Genomic DNA, 22,736 nt, shown 5'->3' on the forward strand with positions numbered 1-22,736 from the left:
CAGTTGTACATTTGAAATAGAGTTGATTATTACGATTGAAAGATTTGCCGCAAGAAGGAGGTAGCTTCATTTTTGGTAGGTTTTTGCTAGTATGTGATTTCACTTTCAAAAATGTCATCTTTCCGCTAGTATGAAAAGAAATTAGCTTCAGACAATTCATTATTATGCACAATTATATACGTCAATATTGCATTTATATTATGTAATTATGTTTTCTATTGATTACTATTATTTATTCACTATTGTTTTTTTATTATTTGAAAATAATTTCACGGTATAAATTCTAATTCAATAGAAAATTAAAATAGTTAATATTATGATAAAGTTAATTGTACCAGTAAATCTTAACATTACAATAAAATATATTCTTATTTTGAAGTTCGTTTCTTTAGTTGGTATTTATGTACTACTTCTTTCAATATTGAAATTGTAATTCTTTGGAATAATAAGAAAGACATGTTTTCCTTGTTCAATGTAAAAGTTTATTAAAACAAATATTAGTTGACCATAAACCTACAGCACAGTTGAAGTAGTATCCGATTTTTCATTGACTCTGTTGATTTAGTAAAATAACCTGGAAGTGACTCGTTCTTGCAGCACACCTTCCAATTACCAATTGAAATAATTTAATAATTGTTTGGTAATTTTCATGTCTTCTCATAGTTGATTGTAAATTAATATTTTATTTATGAATTCACTCGTGGTGAATATCAAATCACAGTAGATAATAATTTTCAGATCCATGGTTCATAGAATACGAGGAAAACAGAAGCGCTCAAAGCGACGCGAAATGAAGAATGCTTACAGATTAGTTTTCCCATAAAACCAATATTTCAGGTTCTTTTTTTAAACTTATTTGAGGACCTCCTGTGCTGTCTACGTGCAATAAAATTCTGTGTAATATTAAAGCAGACTATTGACAAGGAATCAGTGCACAAACGTTGACGGATAAAAATCAATCGCTTTCAAGCTGTAGTCAAATATTCAGACCTTCTTGTCAAAGAATCGATTCCATTATGACTTTCGTTGTACTTATAATGATAACCCTTTGTGATATATAAAGGGAAGTAAGGAGTAAGGAGTAAGGAGTAAGGAGTAAGGAGTAAGGAGTAAGGAGTAAGGAGTAAGGAGTAAGGAGTAAGGAGTAAGGAGTAAGGAGTAAGGAGTAAGGAGTAAGGAGTAAGGAGTAAGGAGTAAGGAGTAAGGAGTAAGGAGTAAGGAGTAAGGAGTAAGGAGTAAGGAGTAAGGAGTAAGGAGTAAGGAGTAAGGAGTAAGGAGTAAGGAGTAAGGAGTAAGGAGTAAGGAGTAAGGAGTAAGGAGTAAGGAGTAAGGAGTAAGGAGTAAGGAGTAAGGAGTAAGGAGTAAGGAGTAAGGAGTAAGGAGTAAGGAGTAAGGAGTAAGGAGTAAGGAGTAAGGAGTAAGGAGTAAGGAGTAAGGAGTAAGGAGTAAGGAGTAAGGAGTAAGGAGTAAGGAGTAAGGAGTAAGGAGTAAGGAGTAAGGAGTAAGGAGTAAGGAGTAAGGAGTAAGGAGTAAGGAGTAAGGAGTAAGGAGTAAGGAGTAAGGAGTAAGGAGTAAGGAGTAAGGAGTAAGGAGTAAGGAGTAAGGAGTAAGGAGTAAGGAGTAAGGAGTGAGGAGTAAGGAGTAAGGAGTAAGGAGTAAGGAGTAAGGAGTCAGGAGTGAGGAGTGACGAGTAAGGAGTAAGGAATGAGGAATGAGGAATGAGGAACGAGGAATAAACAATAAACAATAAACAATAAACAATAAACAATAAACAATAAACAATAAACAATAAATAGTAAACAATAAACAATGAATAGTAAACAATAAACAATAAATAGTAAACAATAAACAATAAACAATAAACAATAAATAATAAATAATGCTCTACATCACTGTTAAAAAGCGAGAATTTTCAAGGCAGTGTTTCAAGTGTTCCAGAACATTCCGTAAGATATTCCCGCAATTTCGAAATTATCTTTCAACCCTATAGGCCTAAGATTTAGAGTATAACGCGACACTCATGGTAAAGATTTTTATTAAAATTAATATTATTTATTTTACAGAGGGAAAAGTGAACAAACATGTACTTTTCTTAACGTTTTTATCTTTGAAGTAAATTTGAACTTGCGACGAATACAAAATTTCTTCCAAAAGTCATACTTGCGAAGAAAATTGTACAGCAACAGCTCCAACCTACCCCGCATTGTACTAAAATTTAAATTCCTCGAGTTTTTAAAATCATCGGAAACTTTTAACTTATCTAACGAATAACCATCATAGATCGCTACATCGAATAATTCCATCGACGTGAACACGTGAGGATGGAATTCAAAATTCATTCGAACAGGGAATTCCATTAATCACAGCGCAGATTTGAAGTCGATGAGCTTCTGAATGAAATCGAAATGATCAGTTCCCGGATTTCTCTTAATATGTTGACTGCCACGAGAATTTCTAGCGTTTTGAATATTAATACTTATTTAATAACAAAGACGAATGCTATTTGTTCTGGCACGGTTTATTTGGTTGAGACACAGCCGTCGGTACGTAAAGATTTATAGTATGTCCAATTGTGCTCGGCCATGTGTAAACACTATCTAAGTAAATTTTGGAAGCCTTTATTGCTCGCTACATTTTTACATCCGATGTTATAAATGACCAGTAGCTGACATATCATAAAAAAACGGCAGTTCAACCACTTAAACCCCGAGTGCACATCTACCGGTACCCTTGCAGGTCAGAAGGGACGACGTACCCCCTACCTCCACTACAGGTAATGTGGGCGCAGGCTAAAAACCTGTAATCAGCAACACCCCGATCATTTTAGCCTTCTGATTTGTCACTAAGGACACCGCCCTACACACTCCTTTCACTCATTATTCAACAAATACAATCCACTTTCGAACGAGAAAAGGAGAAGCCTTTTTTCATCATCACAACTATTTCACACAAAGTTAATTCGGCGTGTGAAAGTGTTACGCCACGTCCATTAATATTGCCTGGACAGCGTGCACGAAAACTACTGAAAATAATTATTAATGGTTTAGTATCACAGTAGTCATGTTACGCTATGATCTAACTACTTATGTTACTAAATATTTTTATTTAAAAACAAGTTTTTTATTGTAATTGTTCTTTAGCAATTTGGAAGCTCCGGTCATCGGTGACCATCCTGACAGTCAACATGTTAATTTTTATCGGTTCTCCGTGTCGGCGGCTTTCATCTTCCCCGTAAACAACCGTTCCACGCTTAAAGATATTTTAACCGGCAACATCGACTGTTTAGTCGTTCACCCCGTAAATGGTGACTAATGCGACAGATCGATGCACGTTAAAATCCGGCAATTCGGGGAATGTACACGACGACTAAATGACCATTTGTATATTTCCGAATGAGGACAACACCTACACGCAGCATGCAGACATCGCGTGTTTGCAGCTGTCGGTGACTTATAATATTCAATAGTAATAAATTTCGAAATAATGATTACTTCCGTATATATACGAAGACAATAAACGGTATCCGCGTGTTTGTATTAGGTCGTTATGCGCAATCAACACTTTTTTCCTTCAATTAAGATTTTAAGATATGACATTTTCATTGTGACCATTTCCAATCATACAGCGAAGTATGCTTGACCGAACACTTTCACCGTTCTCGTGAATAAAGTAAAAACCGTATAAAGTAAAAGGATTAAAGAATTAACATATTTATTATTAAGGTAACGTTTGTAAAATAATGGTCTGCTATTGTATGAAATTTCTCTAAAATTTCGAAACACGCCATAAGCTTCATTTGTACGTGAAATTAATATGACTGTAAATAGTGAATTTTCCAAATATTAAAGAGGTGCGTAATTACTTTCAGAAGAATCAAACCTACATAATTACTGCAACTCTCTCCTTTTAATACAATTTCTCTTACACGAAGCGAATATTCAAACAACAAATACAGAGGCATATGCGGATATGTTAATAAACGTTGTATTTTAATAAATGTATGTATGTAGTTTAAACTATAGGTACGGAGAAATAATGTTATCATGCTTGTATAATGGGAATGGACGAAAACAGCGTCAGAAACTTATTACATTATCATTTATTATGAATGGATACCATACAATAGCCTCTTTGCACCGGACAAGAGAGAAAGATGAAAGAACGCCAGGTCCTTTTCATTTTTGCGTTCTCAACAATTACATTTTTAATTGGATTAATTAACTTAACCCAGCTACCCAGTCCATCTCTCTTTCTCTTTCTTGCTTCCATCTGTCTGTTTTTCTGCTCCACTTTCCCTTCCTTTCAAAGCGTTCTTTACGCATCCTTATTCTTTATTTTCTCATTTTACTGCTGTCTCAAAACGTTACAATAACTGTTCGTTGCGATCTGCATGCGCACATAATTTCCCAGGTCAGAAACACAATTAGCAGAAGCGGTAACGCAATTTGCAAACAACTCAATGAGTTAAAACACGATCCTATTTTTTATCGAACTATTTTGTTCGAAATGGATTGTCTCTTTACCTGTAAAATAAATTACAGTTTCACTGTTTTTAGGAATGTAATGTGACCTTGACGAAGAATAAAAAGTTTGTTATATAATAAAAAACTGAATACAAAATTAGTTTAAATATACTTCGGTACATTCTATTTCCCATTCACATCACCCAGAATTCTTATTCAATCAATTGAGTCAATATATTAGGGAAGCCGGGAGTAAATTTATTATTTATAGTCTCGACAGAAAGCTTTACTTATTTTATATGAATTTTTCAGTATTAATCCAAAATATAATTCCCCTCTTTTTTTAGGACAGCTTTCCATCTAGTCATCCATTTGCCAAATCCACTTTTCGGGTAATATTTAAACATGTACATGAAATAAGAAAGCTAAACTGTTAAGACTAAAATTAATGGATTTCCTTCCGGTCCCCTTAATAAAAAGCAGTTTTTCCAGTATTATTTCACCGTTATATTACTACTAAACCTGGCTAAAGGGATTTGGTTAAAAATATTATTCACATTTGTTCACGATCAATTTCTCACTACGGCACTCAGGTCTCAGTAACGAAAACGTCGTTATTGGTTGACCAGAGAAAACTTAAACAACCAATCAACGGGAAGGTCGAGCAATTTTTGGTCCTAGTCTAATCTAGACTATGGTATCGAGGAATCATGATTGAGAAAGTGAGATCCTTCGATCTGAAGTGCCGACAGAGCTCGAGAAACGCCAGAGCGAGTCACTGTGAACTGGTGGAATTCAAAAGTCGACGTCTGATCGGGGTAAGGCTTCTAGGTGGAAGGTCAGGCTACTTTTAGCCAAGGTCAGATACAGACTGTGATATTCAGGTCCCTTAAAAAAAAGGGAAGTTCATTATTTATTCAGCTCATTGAAATACAGATAAAAGGCGTTTATTTTTAAAACATGCCCTCCTGGACTTACAATGCATGTCCAAGGATAGATACACTAATACGCCTATACGGCGAGGGTTAACATTAACACTGTGGGATGAATGGTTTGTTGTGCGTGCGTGCGGAAGGGCGACTAGGTTATGTTGTGACGGACCGGCCTCGCGATGTTTGGAAAATAGTGTGGCTGCGTATAGAAAATCTTGAGTGGCTGAAAGAATACGAGGAAGGGTGTCTAGAACCGAGCGACTGGACCGTGAGAAAAGCGTGTACCGGACTGCATGAATTTTGGTTATGGACGAAAGATGCGAGTTAGAAGGGTGCAGATGTAAGAAAGATAGAACGAATGGGGGTGTGCATTAAAAGCGAGTGGGAATGCGTGCGTGGGAGACATTCGGTGATATTCGAGCGAGACGTTGAGTGCGAGACTTTTGAGGCGAAACTTTGCGTGATCGGCGAGTTAGCGTTTAGTAATTTGTACAGACATTGTGCCTTGTAAGAGAATATTCTACAACATTGAGGATTCGTACGGGATAATTCCTATAATATAATAAAAAAGGAAACGTATAATAGAATGTATGGGTATATGTACAATTTATAATAAAAATAAGGAAAAATAACGGAAAGTACACAGAGAGTAATAGCTTAAAATGTGTAGTAGAGTGAAGTATAATAAAACATATGTATACGGATAAAATTAACAGATAGTAGTAAGAAAACATAAAAGCAGAATGGAAATAGTAAAGAAAGTAAAATTAGGATTAAAACATAGTGAGAAGTAATTAAATTGCAAGGTTGCCCTCAATTTATTTTATTTGGCTATTTAAGACTAGTTAATTCTTCCCAGCCGTTCCTGGGGCACCCAGCAGTTCCGGTTGCCTCAGGTCCTCGTTGTTAACAATATGTAGGATGTGCACTGTTTTTAGCTAAGGGCGAATTGATTAGAGGGGCGACGAATCGCGTGAACGCCGCCGTTCGGCCGCGAGAGAAAGTATATTAGTACATCAGTGTAAGTTATTAGCAGAGGAGCAATGGCCCAGGAAAACAATGAGCAATAGGTTTCGGCAACGGGACAACTGCCCAAGGCAAAATAATTGCCAAAGTGCAATGACCGCGAGGTCTGTGCGAGTGTGAATGCGTGTATGTATGTCGGTGTGCCGCTTCAGGTGTTTATATACGAGAAACAGATCGCGAGGAAAGTCTCCAAGTCGTTGAGTGTATTGAGAGTATTAAGAGTATTCAGAGTATCGGGAGTTTGAGAAAAACTATACCTTTGTAACGAGTTATGTTTAAATTAAAATCAACTATTCTGTATTACTACAAGGGGATTCATTACATTAATGGATATGCAAAAGAAAATCCCTACAAATATAAACAAATAATTAAATACAAAAAGGGTAAAAACAATACATAGTTAGATAGATAGACATACAAAAGCAGTCAAATAAAAGTAAAAAAAAAACACGTAATAAATAAATAAACGGAAGAAGAAATGTGTATATATGGGAAGAATAGAATAAAATAGAACGCAGTGTGGAGTCAGCAGCTGTCAATATCATGGCAGGAAAATTGTATAAGTGAATAAATAAATAAATAGGTAGATATAAAAGTATGTGAACAAATGAAGCACACAGACAAGCAGTTAAAAAGAGCAGAAGCAGTAACTACAAGTAAAAAGAAGAATAATTGCACAGGTTAAAATACTTGCTGAAGCGAAATCGTGAAAATGCATTTCTCTGTACTTACCATATTGCTGCAGCTGACTAGGTTTCTGTGGCCCTGCGTTATACAAGTAGGGCGCGAGTGCGCTCTGGTCGGAGGAGGCGATCCTGGCAGGTTCCCCTCGTTTTTCTGACCTGCCTCAGGGACCGGACCACCTTCGAAGCACCGACTGATTGGCCGGATACCACGAGCCGAGAGCACCGACGACGATCGCAGAGACCGTCACCCGGTAACCGAGCCCTTCGAGAACATCGGCCAGCTGCGTGCACTTTTGTCCATGCACCCTGGCCTCTTCGAAAGAAATATACTCGTTCTCGGAGGGCACGGTCACGTCAACGATGACGATGCTCCGTGATGACTCGTGCCTGACAACACTGTCAGGCCGAAGAGCCCCCAGATCCTCCTCGATGCCCTACACCGTCCGATTCACCCTTAGATTTCCTGGAAGTCGGCAAGCCTTTGCGATACGCAGTTGCTAGGCCGCTGAGTGTGGATGACAATGACAGGCGTGGACAAAACGCCAATCGGCGAACTGGGTGAAACTGCCTCTGCAGAGAAAGTGGTTCAAAACACCACTCTGCGATGATACCCCGAATATCTTGCCCTGGTCCTCTTTGCAGAGAAGCCGCTTATGATAGAATTCTGTCACTGCCGCCCGCAATCGGCGGATAATCTGGCACCGCGCCACGAGCGAAATCACGGTCTTCTGATCGCGTGAGCCCCTGAGCATAACCGACGTCTCAGATAGCGCCGAATTCCACTGCCAACACAAACTGAGCCGGGATCAAAGTTCCGCGCTCTCGACCAAAACGACGAGATGTCCCCCGCGGCCCGAGTGAGGTATCCCTTCAGCGAATCGGAGACATACCCGGCCAAATCGTGTTCGGACGCGGTATGGCCGATTTTCCAGGCTACAGCCTCGCACAGCCAGTTCCATGCCAACTCTCGGGCCACCGCGTTATCCGTTGTCAGAAGACGGAACACATGCGCCATGGTCAGAGCTTCGGCCATGTCCGCAGTGGGAATTGCCCGCATCCCCCTCGCTTGGGAGGCAGGAAGAATATTTCCGCACTTGCTCGCTGCGTGAAGTTGAGCCAGGATTTGGCCATACACCTGTGGAGGGAAGCAGTCCCGACCCTATCCGGGAACAGTGGACCGGATATAGGGTGGTCCACCGAGCTGAGGGTCACGGAAGGGGAGATGGCCGGGGTTATCCGGTGGCTCCGGGGGAAGAATAAGGCTTCAGGGCCGGACGGAATCCCCGGCAAGGCCTGGGAAATTGCCCTGGGCATTCTGGGGGAAAGGCTCCGTGCATTATACACGGAGCTTTTCAGGTCCGGGATGTTCCCGGACCTCTGGAAGGAAGGGCGGATGGTCCTCCTGAGAAAGGAAGAAAGGCTGGCGGATTCTCCCTCCACCTACCGACCGATCTGCCTGCTGAACGAGGCGGGCAAGATGTTCGAGAAGATCATCCACGCTCGCCTCGTCTAGCACCTGTCCCGTGACGGACCCGACCTGGCGGACTGCCAGTATGGTTTCTGAGAGGGCTGATCCACCATCGAAGCGGTACATAGTCAATGCTTTCAACACCCTGCTCTGGACCGCCATTAGGGAGGCGCTTGTAATACACAACGTGCCTCCCTATCTTAGGGCGGTGATCAGGTCCTACCTGCAGGACAGGGGGATTGTGTACCAAGGCCGGTACAGGTTGATGCGGAGGGAGGTGGACCGTGGGGTCCCGCAGGGGTCGGTCCTAGGACCGCTCCTGTGGGACCTTGGTTATAACACGGTCCTGCGGGTCTCGCTTCCCGATGGCGCCACCTTGGGGTATTACGCAGATGACACCTTGGTGATGACCTTCGGGAAGTGGCTCGGGAGGACCATCCGCCGAGCGGAGATCGCGGTGGCAGCCATCGTCGCGCGGATCCGCGACCTGGGTCTGAGGATAGATCCGGACAAGACCGAGGCCGTCTGTTTCAACGGGCGGCCTCAGTCGATACCTCTCCCAAGGTGGTGGATCCGAGTAGGTGGAGCCTGTGTCGAGGTGGGCCCCAGTATGAAATATCTGGGGATACACCTCGACAGCCACTGGAATTTCGTGACGCACTTCGGCCGCCTGGTCCCCCGAGTTGAGCGGGCAGCGGCCTCTTTGGGCCGTCTCCTACCGAATCTCGGAGGACCCGAAGACAGGCTGCGCCGCCTTTACATGGGCGTGGTGCGGTCGATGGCCCTATATGGATCACCCATTTGGGCCGCTACAGGGGTGAGGACCCGGCGCAATATCCAAAAGTTGCGCCGGTCACAGCGGCCCTTGGCCATTAAGGCCATTAGGAGGTACCGCGCCACGTCCACGCTGGCGGCGCTGGCTCTGACGGGGGAGATATCCTTCGAGCTACAGGCCGCGGTGCGCGCCTATGTTTATCATAGGTCGCGCATCGTTGGTCGGGTTCGGGGGGTCCCGCCAGAGCCCGAGACGGTCGAGGCGTTCGAACTCCAGGCCCGGCGACGCGTTCATAGAAGACGGTGTGGAGAGCTGTCTCTTCACGCCTGCAAACGCGTCATCGGGGCTCTTCTGCCACATCTGGATAGGTGGCGGAAGAGAAGCTACGGAAGGCTCACCTACCGTATGACACAAGTGCTCATCGAACACGGTTGTTTCGGTGAGTACCTGTGTCGAATCGGTAGGGAAGCGACGGCGGCTTGCCACCATTGCGGCGAGGAAGAGGACTCGGCGCAGCACACGCTGGAGGTTCGCCCCACCTTTTCAGCGCTGCGTTGAGTCCTTATGGACGTCATTGGTGGTGACTTCTCGCTGCCAGCTGTAGTGGGAGCTATGCTGGCAAGCGGGAGGTCCTGGGATGCTGTGGCCTCCTTTTGTGATGAGGTTATCTCGCAGAAGGAGGCCGCCGAGCGGGATCGAGAGAGACACGATCCTGCTCGGTCATCTCGGGGGCGCCGGCAGTCGAGAGGCCGTGGAAGAGCGCCCCCGGGCCCCACCCCCTGACGGAGGCGGGCGGCGGCGCAAATGGTCAACTGTGGCCCGTCCCGCAGCCCGCTAGGAGAGGATTTCAAATCCAGACCAGGGTTGGGGGAGAGAGAGTGGTCCTCTCCGGACGGCTGCGGCCTCGGGGCGGGGGCCCTGTGTCCGGTCATTTAGGCCGTCGTGATGGCTGCGATGCGGGGCGCGACATCCCTGCATTGCAGCATAATCGTGATATGGTCTTGGGAGGGGGGCCTAGGCCGGCCTGGGCGAGTCGCGGTTGTTTTTTCCAAGAGTTCCCGTGGCTCCCCCTCCTGGCCCAGGAAGGTCACCGTGGAGGTTTTAGTAGGTAAAAGCCCCACAGTACCTCCGGCCGCTCCCCCGGGCGGTTGGGGGTCTCTGCTTGCAGATTTTCTCCACGTTAAAAAAAAAAGGATTTGGCCATACATCGAATTGTTTTGTCAATTTCCGTAAGGGGACACTTCTCGACGCGGGTTCCTCGCAGGCAGAAGTCTAGTTGAGGCAGGATAACAGCCGCAACAGTCTTGATCTTCTGCCACGGAGCAAGGAGACAGCAAAGCAATCAACAGTCTCGCGTGACTGTCCGAATTTCCCCGAGCTGTAGGCCAATACTCGGGCCTGTCGCCGCATTCCTTCTCCCACCCCTTCGCTCAAGTCTGAAGTCCTGAAAGCATGCTGCGATTTCCCACGCAACAGGGAATGTTGAATCAACCTCCGGCTGCTCTCGAGAACCGGCATTCTGTGCCATTTCGATAAGCCGACCTCAATCGGAAGGCCATGTTTCCCTGACTAAAGGTCGTTTGACGCGCCTCGATCGAGAAATATGTCTGGATGGCCCAGCCTGCCTCTATTCCGCGGGAGCAGGAATTCCCTGCCCGGTTGTATCGTTTATGGGTGTGCGCCGTCGATTTCTTTCACGGGCTATATAAATAAAACCCACCATTATTATGAAAAGTGGAGCGGGGAACACCGGTGGAAGCGCCCGAGAGTCGCGAATGGCTATTCAAGGTCGAGCTGCGACTACTCATAGACGATCCTGCGCTCACTGTTCCAGGCCGGCGCACGTTGATCAGCGCCTGGTTGTTGTTGTCGCCGTCGCTGCAGCTCTACGGCGACATGGACGATATCGTGTCCCATGATAGCAGCGATACCGTTTCCTCTACAGTAATCGGAGCACGCTTTTCTGCTCCTTCTACGACAATCAGGGGTGTACCACCTGAGACCGCCTGTGTCCCCGCACATCGGGTAACAACCGCAGATCAGGCGCAGGAGGCACTGCAGCTGCAGAAACCCGATTCGAGTCGCCAACACCAGCCGCTTCCCTCAAACCAGAGCACCGACCGTTCCTAATGGTACACATTAGATGGAAAACTTATCGCGTTCTCTTCAACACCGGTGCACCCGAACATACATCAGCGTCGAAGTGGCGAGATTGAACAAATATCCAAGACGCGCACCTAGACAATGCATGCAAGACCAGAAAGCGGTGAACAGCACTCCGTTCACCATCACTGAGTTACAACTGCTAGGCCTGGCCTCCGCCCCAGCTGTCGTCCAAGGTTCCAGAAGTTATTCAAAGAACATGGCATAGTACACTAGCCGACACCGTCGTATACTCCGCAATGCAACCCGATAGAGGGCGCCCTTCCCGCCCCACTGGCATTATGAACATGGCACCACCGTCTGCGCCTTCCGGTGAATCCGGAACGCGGGTGGCACAGACTTGTTGAGAGAGAAGGGGTTCCGGGGAGCTCTCCATAGGAAAGGAGCGCGACGGTGGCTGCAATGGAATTGACGAATATGGACCCGACAATTGCCGCTTCCATCGTTACGCCCCTAGCAGGGTGGGGAGAAGGCGCGGAGGTATCAACGAAGTTTGACAATTCGTCATCCTGCAGACCAATCTGGGCCACTCCAGAAGGGCACAGTGCTTATACGTCCAAACCCTCATTGAATACCGGGTAGGGCTGACGATCGCAGCGGAGTCATATACGGTACCCAGCCACCCCTTCTGCTCAGATCATGGCTTCGGCCTCTACGGAACGTGATCTTCCACTAGATGGTTCGGTGGGCCGCGACGCAAGCGAGCTCCGCCGAAACATGGTGGCAATTTGCGACGCCTCATACCCCGACCGGAGCAACTCTGATCTCACGGCAGGACGTATTAGTGGATGGCCAAGATAGAGCTGTTGTAAGTGCAAACAACCGTCTCCGCCGGCGGTTCACTCGGACCAGAAAGTGGAGGTGGTGTTACGTCGTACTTCCGTCGATGTATGAATTAGAATATAAGCTAATATGTACCAATTATATCGAACTTAGCCTAAATCAGTATTATACATATCATTATAACCAATCTAATATTAAGACATTCCATGTTACCAACTCACTAACCAGAATATAGTGTTACCGACTCCGAGCTCAACTAAAACGTTCACTGAGCAACCACAGACCGCGCTCCACGCGGACAGACGGCTTGTAGTTTTACTTCTTTATACCCGCCCTGGAGGCCCAACAAAGAAAGCCCTCATGGCCGCGGGATTAAGATGAGGCTCAATCGGGCGAGATCAAAGTCCTACCAGCGTTGCCACTTGAGGGAGACGAGTTCCGTGAAGATAGACTGTTAGTAACGCCGAACTCGCTTTCCAAGGTCTATTATTAACCGAATAATGCCGGAGGAGTTGAGACGCTGCTTACCTGCCGGGAACCAGGAAAAAGGGATCCGTAGTTCAGCATGCGGGCTTTAAACCACTGCCCCTTCAAGTCCAACACCAAACGGCCAGAGCATCCTCACGTGCACTGGGCACCGGCCCCCGAAGTACCAGTCCCTCACGGTCAAACTGGTTAGATCGCTAAGATTAGGAGTAAAACTTCTTGGGGAACGCGAGACTGGGCGTGGCTTTCTCGATACCGCGGCAGTTCATTGAGGTCTCCATGCCTTTGTGAAAAACCCATGGGTCGAATCAAAACCTACGATGGAACTGATATTCCCTTATACCAGCAGACGCTGCGGCGTCAAACTGGGCGGGGAATTTCGGCGAAGTCTGCAAACTGTGTCTGGTCAAGACCACTCGCCTTACCTTCATGTGGAGCTCGCCGTAACTCCGTATCGACGCCCGTCGCCCGGGGGACGAAAGAGCGAGTGGCAAACGGAGGTCTTCAGGGGCCGGGCCGCGTGTGCGGTCCGATACGCACCCGGAGTGCCCTAGCATCATATACCGCAACCGGCTGTCGTTGCAACGACCTACTGGTGGTGGATGGTGTAACAGTCATTCACGCCGGTTGTACGCGTGGCAGTCGGCCGGGGGGCTTGCCTTAATCGGCCGGCCTGCGAGGAGATCAACCTCTGTAAAAAATCCCTAGCCCCAAGCTGTGGAACGCGATGAGGAGGGCCTGTCGATTATGTCAGTTTGACGGAGGCGAAGAGAAAGTACGTGGAGGCGGCTGAAAAAGGGACCCTGCTCCGCGAGGCGGAAGCGATCTTGTACCCGTCTGTCCAGCTGCAAAATCCGGGGAAGTCGGCCATCCCTCTGCCGGAAGAGTGATCCCCCAGGGGCCGTGTGGCGATCACAGTTCGGGAAGTGGCGATCCCGAGGTCCATAGCTAGGGTGTAACCAACCCTTGGTGTGGACGAGACACCATGATATGGCAGGCACAGCTTATTCATGTATGTAAGAAGCCGGACAGGTCCTACCAATAGACCTGCGATTGGATTGGTACTACGGGTAGCCCTCCGGTAGCCCACGAGGGCGTACAAAGGGTGCCGAGTCCTCTTGTCCCCTCGCAGAGAGCGTACCATGGGTGCTTGTCCCCGGGTCCTCTCGGCCGGTGCAATTGGTGTTGGATTCGTAGTGGCAGCGGTTGAAGCCTACATGCTGGACAGAGACCTTTCGAGGGTCTCGGCGCGCGAGCAGCGTCCCACCTGCTCCTGGACCAGACAGGAAATCTGGTAGAGTTTTTGGAAAGGTAACTCGGTGCTACCAACAGTCTACTTCCATGGGACTCGTCATCCTCGGGAAGTAACGCTGGTAAGGCTACGGCCTCAGCTGATTGAGCTTAATCTCAATCCCTCGCCCATGGGGGCCCTCGGTGATAGGCCTTCACGGCAGGTGCACTCGAGGTTAACAGGGATTCCCTCTCCCGGAAAAGTGGCAGCTGGAGCGGGATTACGAACGGCAACCGACAGCCAACGTCGCTGCCTCAGTCCTGGGGTACCAAATTCATCCATACCAGGCACATCCATACAAGGATAGCCATAGAAGAGCTGGCAACTCGCTCCGCCTCGGATACAGCCCGACGTCTGGAGGAGGAAAATAGTCTCCTCCGCGGCCAGTTAGCCTGTCTGAGACGAGAGGTAAAGAAGCTGAGGGACAAGGTTGAGAGGGGTATGGCGCTTATTCCGTATCTGCACGCACCTTCTCCCGATGAGAGAGCAGCGCCAGCGGGCTTGGGCCCCACGCCGCCACCGACGACCCCGGCTGCGTCTCCGTCGCCATCGCCGCCGCCGCGGGAGGAGACAGCATTCCTTCCCTCGTGCTCATCGGCCGAACGTCCGAAGGAGATCTCCTTCCGAGATCCCTGGGGGCGCCTATACCAAATAGTGATGGGACGGCTGCAGCCGTGAACGCGACCGTTGTCGGAGAACCTAGACCCTCGGTTTCTTGGGCGGGTCGTGAAGGAGCTATTCCCACGCGCGGGAGAAGACTCCCGACCGGACGCGGAAGCGGAGGGCCAGGAAATAATCTGGTCTTTCGATATGGAGGTCATGGAAGGGCAGATCGCCGGGGTAATTCGTTGGCTCCGGAGCAAAAATAAAACACAGGGACAGGATGGGACCCCTAGCAAGGACTGGGCAATGGCTCTGGGCGCCCTGGGCGAAAGATGCCAATACACCCGAATCCGTCGACGACGACCAATCGACGAAGCAAGAGCCGCCGAACTGTACGGCGACTACGGAGAAAAGGTGGCTGGAACGATCTCCTGGGCTCTCTGAAGAAGGACCCATGGGGGCGCCCATACAAAGTCGTGATGGGACGGCTTCGGCCGTGGACGACCCTATTGTCTGAGAGCCTTGACCCCCGGCTTCTCGGGAGGGTTGTGGAGGCGCTGTTCCCCCGTGGAGGGGAGCAGTCCCGACCCTACCCGGGAACGGTGGACCCGGATATAGCGTGGTCCACCGAGCTGGAGGTCACGGATGGAGAGATGGCCGGGGTTATCCGGTGGCTCCGAGGGAAGAATAAAGCCCAGGGGTCAGACGGAATGCCCGGCAAGGCCTGGGCAATGACGCTGGGCATCCTGGGAGAAAGATTCCGTCACTTATTGACGGAGTGCCTTCGATCGGAGATGATCCCCAACCTTTGGAAAAAGGGGCGGATGGTCCTCCTGAAGGAGGAGGGAAGGCCCGCGGATTCTCCCTCTGCGTACCGGCCGATACGTTTGCTAGACGAGGCGGGCAATATGGAACCGTTCCCGCGACGGACCCGATCTGGCGGACTGCCAATATGGTTTCCGAGAGGGCCGATCCACTATAGAAGCGGTGGATCAAGTGAGGGACCTCTCGGAGGCTGCCGTCAACCCGAGAGGGGTGTGCTTGGCTATATCTTTGGATATAGTATACCCAGGCCGGTGCAGGCTGATACGGAGGGAGGTGGACCGTGGAGTCCCGCAGGGGTCGGTCTTAGGACCGCTTCTGTGGGACCTGGGATATAATACGGTCCTGCGGGCTCCGCTTCCCGACGGAGCAACCTTGGTCTGCTATACAGACGATACCTTGGTGGTGGCCGTCGGGAAGACGCTCGGGAGAGCCATCTGTTGTGCGAAAGTCGCGGTGGCGACCGTCGTCGCACGGATCCACGACCTGGGGCTGCGGATAGCCCCGGAGAAGACCGAGGCCGTCTATTTCAACAGACGATCCTGATCGAGACCTCTCCCGAGGTCGTGGATCCGGGTGGGTGGAGTCTGCGTCAAGGTGGACCCCAGCATGAAATACTTGGGGTCCCACCTCGATAGCCACTGGAGGTCCGAAACGCATTTCGACCGTCTGGTCCACCGAGTCAAGCGGGCGGCGGCCGCTTTGTGCCGCCTCCTGCCGAATCTCGGGGGACCCGGGGATACGGTGCGCCGCACTGTATATGGGCGTAGTGCTGTCGATGGCCCTATACGGGGACCCGATCAGGGCCATTAGAGAGTACCACGCCACGTCCACGTTGGTGGCGCTGGCTCTAGCGGGAGTAAGGCTCGCATTCTCGGCCAGCTATCGGGGACCCCCTGGAGCCCGAGACGGTCGAGGGTTTCCAACCCCGGGCTTAGCGGCGCGCGACGATGAGATAGCGTGGGGAGCTCTCTCTCCACGCCGATAAGCGCGCCGTCGGGGCTCTTCTGCCACAGCTGGAGAGGTGACGGAAGAGAAGGTACGGCAGGCTCACCTACCACATGACACAAGTACTCACCGGTCACGGTTGCTTCGGTGAGTACCTGTGTCGAATTGGTAGGGAAGCGATGATGGTTTGCCACCAGTGCGGCGGGGAGGAGAACTCGGCGCAGCACACGCTGAAGGTTCGCCCCACCTTTTCAGCGCTGCGTTGAGTCCTTATGGACGTCATCGAGGAGGACCTCTCGCTGCCGGCAGTGGTCGGGGCTATGCTGATGAGTGAGAGGTCCTGGGATGTTGTGGCCTTCTTCTGCGACGAGGTGATGTCACAGAAGGAGGCCGACGAGCGGGATCGAGAGAGGAACGATCCCGCTCGGTCATCTCGGCGGCACCGGAGGCCGCGTAAGAGCGCTCCTGGGCCCTTCTCCCTAACGGAGGCGGGCGATCGTATAAGTGGTTCGGATATTAGGGTCCGTCCCGCCGCCCGCCAGAAGAAGATTTCTAATTCTGCACCAGGTGGTGGGGGGGGGGGGGGGGGGGGGGACGACGACGAGTAGACAGAGTTGTCCTCCCCGGACGGCTGCGGACTTGGGACGGGGGCCTTGGGTCCGGTGATGCAGTCGTCGTGGAGGCTGCGGTGCGGAGCGCGACCTCCCTGCACCGCAGCATAATCGTGTTATGGCCTAGCCGGGACGGCGCCGGCCTATGGTTATCGCAACTGGCCGGCCGGGCCTGAGGGAGTTGCGGTTGTGTTCTACGAGAGTTCCCGTGGCTTCCCCTCCTGGCCCAGGAAGGTCACCGTGGAGGTTTTAGTAGGTAAGAGTCTCACAGTACCTCCGGCCGCTCCTCCGGGCGGTCGATGGTTTCTGCTTGCAGATTTCCTCCACGTTAAAAAAAAAAGAAAAGGCGTGTGTGCGTAGCCAAGTGCATTGAAGCGGCGGGTATTGGACCAGGGAGGGGCGGCGCAAACAGGGGTTAGAATAATGTGTTATATATATAATGTAAGTACATTAGAGAGTTAAAATTAATAAGAAAAGCGGTTAGTCTAGTGTATTAAAATAAGACAGAATAAAATAGAGAACTAAAAGATAAAAAATAAAAGCGTAAAGAAGTTAATGAATAAAACCAGTGTCCTATTATTTTCCATCTTAGTTAAAAATCTAGTTAGTAGTAAAATGGTAGTTAATAGATAGAATAGAGGCAGTAGTTAATATAGAATATATCGATAAAATGAAATAGTTGGGAGAAGATAAAATAGCTAGACAAATAAATAATATAAATAGTTAAGTAAATAAGATAACTAAATGAAATAAATAAATAATTAATAAATAAATAAATACATAAATAGAATATATTAAAATGGAGTCCATGGCTAAATAAAATGAGTTGAATGACTAGACGGCAATATGGTAAAATGAGGATACGGTTGGCAGGCCCGTTGCGACCAATAATTCGGCCAGCTCCACCGGATGTCAGAATGCGGCTACTCATTCTCTGAGCGATTAGTCGCTCTTAAGTTGAGTAATCCTACATCAATGGAGGATCTTATGGGCATAACTGTAAGCAAGTGTCTGAAGCCCCGCAACATGGACGCCGTCGCTAGTGCCAATATTCGGGTGGAAGACGCCGGCTCCGACAATGGGCGGAATTTGACCATCAAGAGAACGGGATTGAACTCTCTACTCAGCAAGGAGGAGTTGGAAAAGTTCAAGAACTGGGCATGATCCAACCCTGCAGCGGAGTGTCATAGATGCTTACAAGATATATTGAATAGATGTCTCCAATATATCTAAATGCCTCAAGGACACTTGTGTGCGGGGGCTGTGTCTGAGCTGATGACGACTGGAGGGGATTCTCGTGAAGGCAATTTACAGGATCGTCCTTACCAGCATTGTGGGGGGGGGGGAGTTCCGCCGCCTAAAACTAGGGCTCGAGACATTCCGTAAAGAGAACCTCGATCTTCGGACGTAGATGAATCGCATTAAGAGTTTTGGCCGGCCTTGGCTAGGATGGTAGCCTTCTGTCGCAGCCGTCTCCACTTATTCCTACGGGTGACGAGACGGCGGATGGAGCAACATATGCCGTCCTATCTTCCTGCGTCCCTTTCACGGAAGGAGTGGTGATAAAGAAGAAAAAGAAAAAAAAGAAGAGGTCGGGGTCCGAACAGATCGATGCCTCGGCAACTCTTTCTCCTGTAACCCCGCCTTTCGAAACCCCTACTCCCCACATTGTGCGGAGTGAGTGCCAAAGACAACCAATGACAGCCTCTAATTCTATAGCCTGCTAAGGGGGCCAGACAGGCGGCGGCTCACAGGCCGCAGATGGCTTCCGCCAAAGGGAATCTTCAGGCCATATTTGTCAAGACGAGGACAGCTAAAATCGTCCTCCAAAGGCCTAAGTTGGCCTGAAAGCTAACGGCAGCGGCGGTGATTTTCACTATCCCGGAGGAGATCAAGGCCACTTAAACCGAGGTAATGGTCGCGGTGAAGAAAAAGATGGCGCTACCAAAGCTCGGGATAACCGAGCTCCATTGTAAAAGTACGGTCTCTGCGAGCTTCATGTATGAAGTTTCGGGTTCTGAAGGCGCCCCGAAGGTGGACGTCTTGACGTCTCGCCCGAAGGAGATTCTCCAGGAGGTCCGGAGTTAGTTTTACTTACTTGTGCCTGCCGTGAAGGCCCAACAAAGAATTGAGATGAGGCTCAATCAGCCGGGACCTACGTCCTACCAGCGTTGTCTTTTGGAGATTGTTGTTAGCGCCGAGCTCACATTCCAAAGTTCTACTATCAACCGTATAGTACCGGAGCAGGTGGGATGCTGCTTACTCGTTGGAACATCGACCTTGTATACTGTAGGAAATTGTGTGTAAGGTGGTAATAATTCAGGTTGATTTGAATCAACGTAAATGTTTTCTACTTATTTATTAACTCCTTTTCGCACTACACACATCTATATTGTGCAGTGCATGTCTTTATATTGTGGCCTTGTTCCCACACTTTTTGCGTATTTTCCTGCCTTCCTTGTTGACTTGGCAAGAAACGGATTGGTGCGCGATAACAGGACAACTAAAACATTTAATAATCTTCTGGATTTCCTTAAGCATACTAAAGATCAATCCAATTTTTAGTTTTGGATTTTTCATGATTATGGTTATCCTTTATCAATTTCTTTATTTCGATTTAGAATTCATTCAATGTGATAGAACGATCGATAATCTTAGCTTCGAGTAACACCTTTAGTACTGGTTTTCGAATATCGTTCCTATTTCGCAGTGTCCTTCTGACATCACGACACTTGGTTACGTCAACATTTTTCACTTCCTTCAGTTTGTTTTCCCCTTGGTTCCTAATATTTTTAATGCGTCGATGTATGTATACTGCGTTGTGGTTAAAATTATAATCGCCTGTCCTCTGAATTTAATGTTTGGCTGTTCCATTTTGTATTCGTCTTTGCCTGTGTGGTTGTTCTAAGGTTTCATTTCGGGATGTGTTTCTAATTATTTTTCGTGTATGTTTCTACCTCCGATTACAACTGTGGGCCATTCCCCTGATGTTTGAGAAGACGAGATTGATGTTCACTGGCATCTTTCGTTGGCTGCTATTCTGTCCGGGAATGATCTTGAAACAGTAGGTATGAATTCCGGCAGAGTGAGGACTCTCTTCCACTTATGGGTATTTATAGTTGTGGTAAAATTTAGTATCACGTTGGGAAGTGTTACTGAGTAGTTCCCTTCCTATCTGGTTTGTCAAGACTCTATTTTAGGTTGATATCAAATAATTTAGATAACGTAGTAAATAGACCGGCGGTACACTCTTCCTTCCTACTCACTATACTTTACATAAAAGACAACCTTTTCATGCGACAAGGCAACCTCGTTCATTTTATTCCTCTAAATTGTAACGATACCTCTCAAACCACTGTAAGCTTATCAAGCCAAATTGGACTCACAATAGAACAAATGTAACAATATCAGATCGAAGTTGGCAACGCCATGGTTTTTCCGCAGAATAGACACCCCGTTTTCTATTTATTTTATAAAAACAAACCGCAGAGCGAGTTTAATCGTGGGTACATCGAATTTTCATTAAAATCACTCAAAACCCTCCTCAGCACTTTAGACTCGAAAATGTTAAGTGTCTTGATGGATCCAGATAGGTTCAGCACCACAGAATGAAATGACATAACAGACTTGCTCTAACAGATTTTTAATGATTCAGAATATATCATCACCTTATGTATGGGAGAAATTGTAGTCCCATTGGAATCAAGTCATCCCCAAATCATCCAGGAATACCATGAATTGGTACTTGGAGACCACAAAGGTACTTTTCAATTACACCAGCTTATCCGTGAGTATTTCCACTGGCCAGGTATGGGAAGGGAGATTTCAAAATTCGTTCACTCCTGCCCAATCTGTGAAAAGAACAAAAATTACTTTCCTAAGACCAAACAACCAATGTATATTATAGATATGCCTCAACAAGCTTTTGAAAAAATACAAATGGACATACGTGTAGTTAGACCCGTACCCATGACCAATAAAGAAAATCAGTACCTGCTCACATTGTAAGACAATCTCACTAAATATTCAGATGGAATTTCTCTAAGGACCATAGATACAACAACTGTTGCTCATGCACTGACAGAACACTTTATTAGTTGGTTTGGATGTCCACAAGCCATTCATACCAACCAAGGGAGAAATTTTATTAGTCAGGTAATAAAGAACTTTTGTAAAATCTTTAAAATTTATAGGATAACCTCCACAGCGTTTCACCCCCAGTTACTAGGTTCATTTGAAAGGGAAAATTGTAGGTTCATTAACTACCTCAAACATTATTGGATAAAAACAGAGTGGGATGACTAGATAAGATTTTGCATTTTTTCATACAACAACTTAATACATGAAGCCACAGATTTTACACCACATGAATTAGTTTTTGGAGTTAAAGAAAACATACCATCAGAATTTGCCAAGGGACAGGCACCCAAAACCATTACACAGCACCTTGACTAGCCCTTTGCTAAAATCACTACCACTCAGACTATTGTGGCACAGAACCTAAAGAAAGCAAAACAAAGAAGTAAAGATTACTATAATCAAACACTTAACCCATGTAAATTTAACATAAATGATATTGTATACCTATATACAAAATAAATCAAATATTTAATAATCTAACAGCAGAATTAGCACTAGAAAAAAGTAAATTTGAAATAGTTCAAAAAGCTAGCGTATATAAGGCGCATGTAAGCGCATATAAGAACGAGAGTATAATAGAACGTATTATTGTAAAACACTCAACGCGGGCGATTGGGCTGGGAGAAGATTGGAAACCAGAGAAGGGAAACTGCTTCACTCGTAACTTCTAAAAACTAATTTATTACAGACCGTATCTAAATTGTTATTCTTTAACTCTACCCACGCTAAATTTTCCCTACAACTCCCTAACCGCGAATAGTTTACGCAACATTACTTACTGTTACGCGATATATATCTAGGGACAATTTACTTTCAACAGTTTACCATTTTTTTCTGCAATTAGAAGTCACATTTTATAGGTAAGAAAAAATGATTTAGTATATATAATAAATATATACATACATATTATTTTTATATATTTTATATATATCATATATTATATGATGATAATATTTATCATGTGTGGAGAAGTATTCCTTATATTATTTATTCCGTATTCCACATTTCATTATTTATGGAGCTGTGTCACCACGTGTACCTCGTTTTCTGACAATCCCTATATTCTCTAAATTCTGTATATGTGCCTATTCAATATCCTTTTTGTGACTCTTTTTTCTTTTATTCAATTGATGTTATCTTACTTAGTATTAATTCATGCGTTTTTGATGTTATACTTCTGTACTAATACGAATTTATTATTTTTGTGTTGTGTATGTTCCTGCCACGTGTGCAGTACAGTTATCAGTATTGTTTTTTAGAGCACGCGTGATTCACGAGAAGGTAATTACTAGACTCCGGATGTTTATGCACGATAAATATATACAGTGGAGGACTAAAGTATTTGTACACTTGGAGTATAGAAATAAAAGTAACAATATTTTCTGTGTTGTTAATTATATTCAAACATATGTAGTTGTGTATTATACATAACACTTATAGCAACAAGTGAGCAAAAAAAGGAAAGGAATAACATCACTTAGTACCTTGAAATGTATTCAAAATTGACACTACCATAAGACATTGCCAGGAGAAAAGTAT

At 46.7% G+C, this 22,736-nt stretch overlaps 1 long non-coding RNA gene across 1 annotated transcript; it reads right to left on the reverse strand.

Moving 5' to 3' along the window:
- Positions 1-19,404: 19,404 nt before the first annotated feature.
- LOC116433587 (uncharacterized) lies at positions 19,405-21,971 on the reverse strand. The gene is made up of 4 exons (XR_004236322.2): positions 21,642-21,971; positions 21,457-21,557; positions 20,726-20,908; positions 19,405-20,112 (listed from the first exon to the last, which is right to left on the reverse strand). It is a non-coding gene; the product is annotated as an uncharacterized LOC116433587 (long non-coding RNA).
- Between the last annotated feature and the right edge of the window lie 765 nt (positions 21,972-22,736).

The sequence above is a fragment of the Nomia melanderi genome, chromosome 4 (genome assembly GCF_051020985.1).
Source record: "Nomia melanderi isolate GNS246 chromosome 4, iyNomMela1, whole genome shotgun sequence".
Taxonomy (NCBI): Eukaryota; Metazoa; Arthropoda; class Insecta; order Hymenoptera; family Halictidae; genus Nomia; species Nomia melanderi.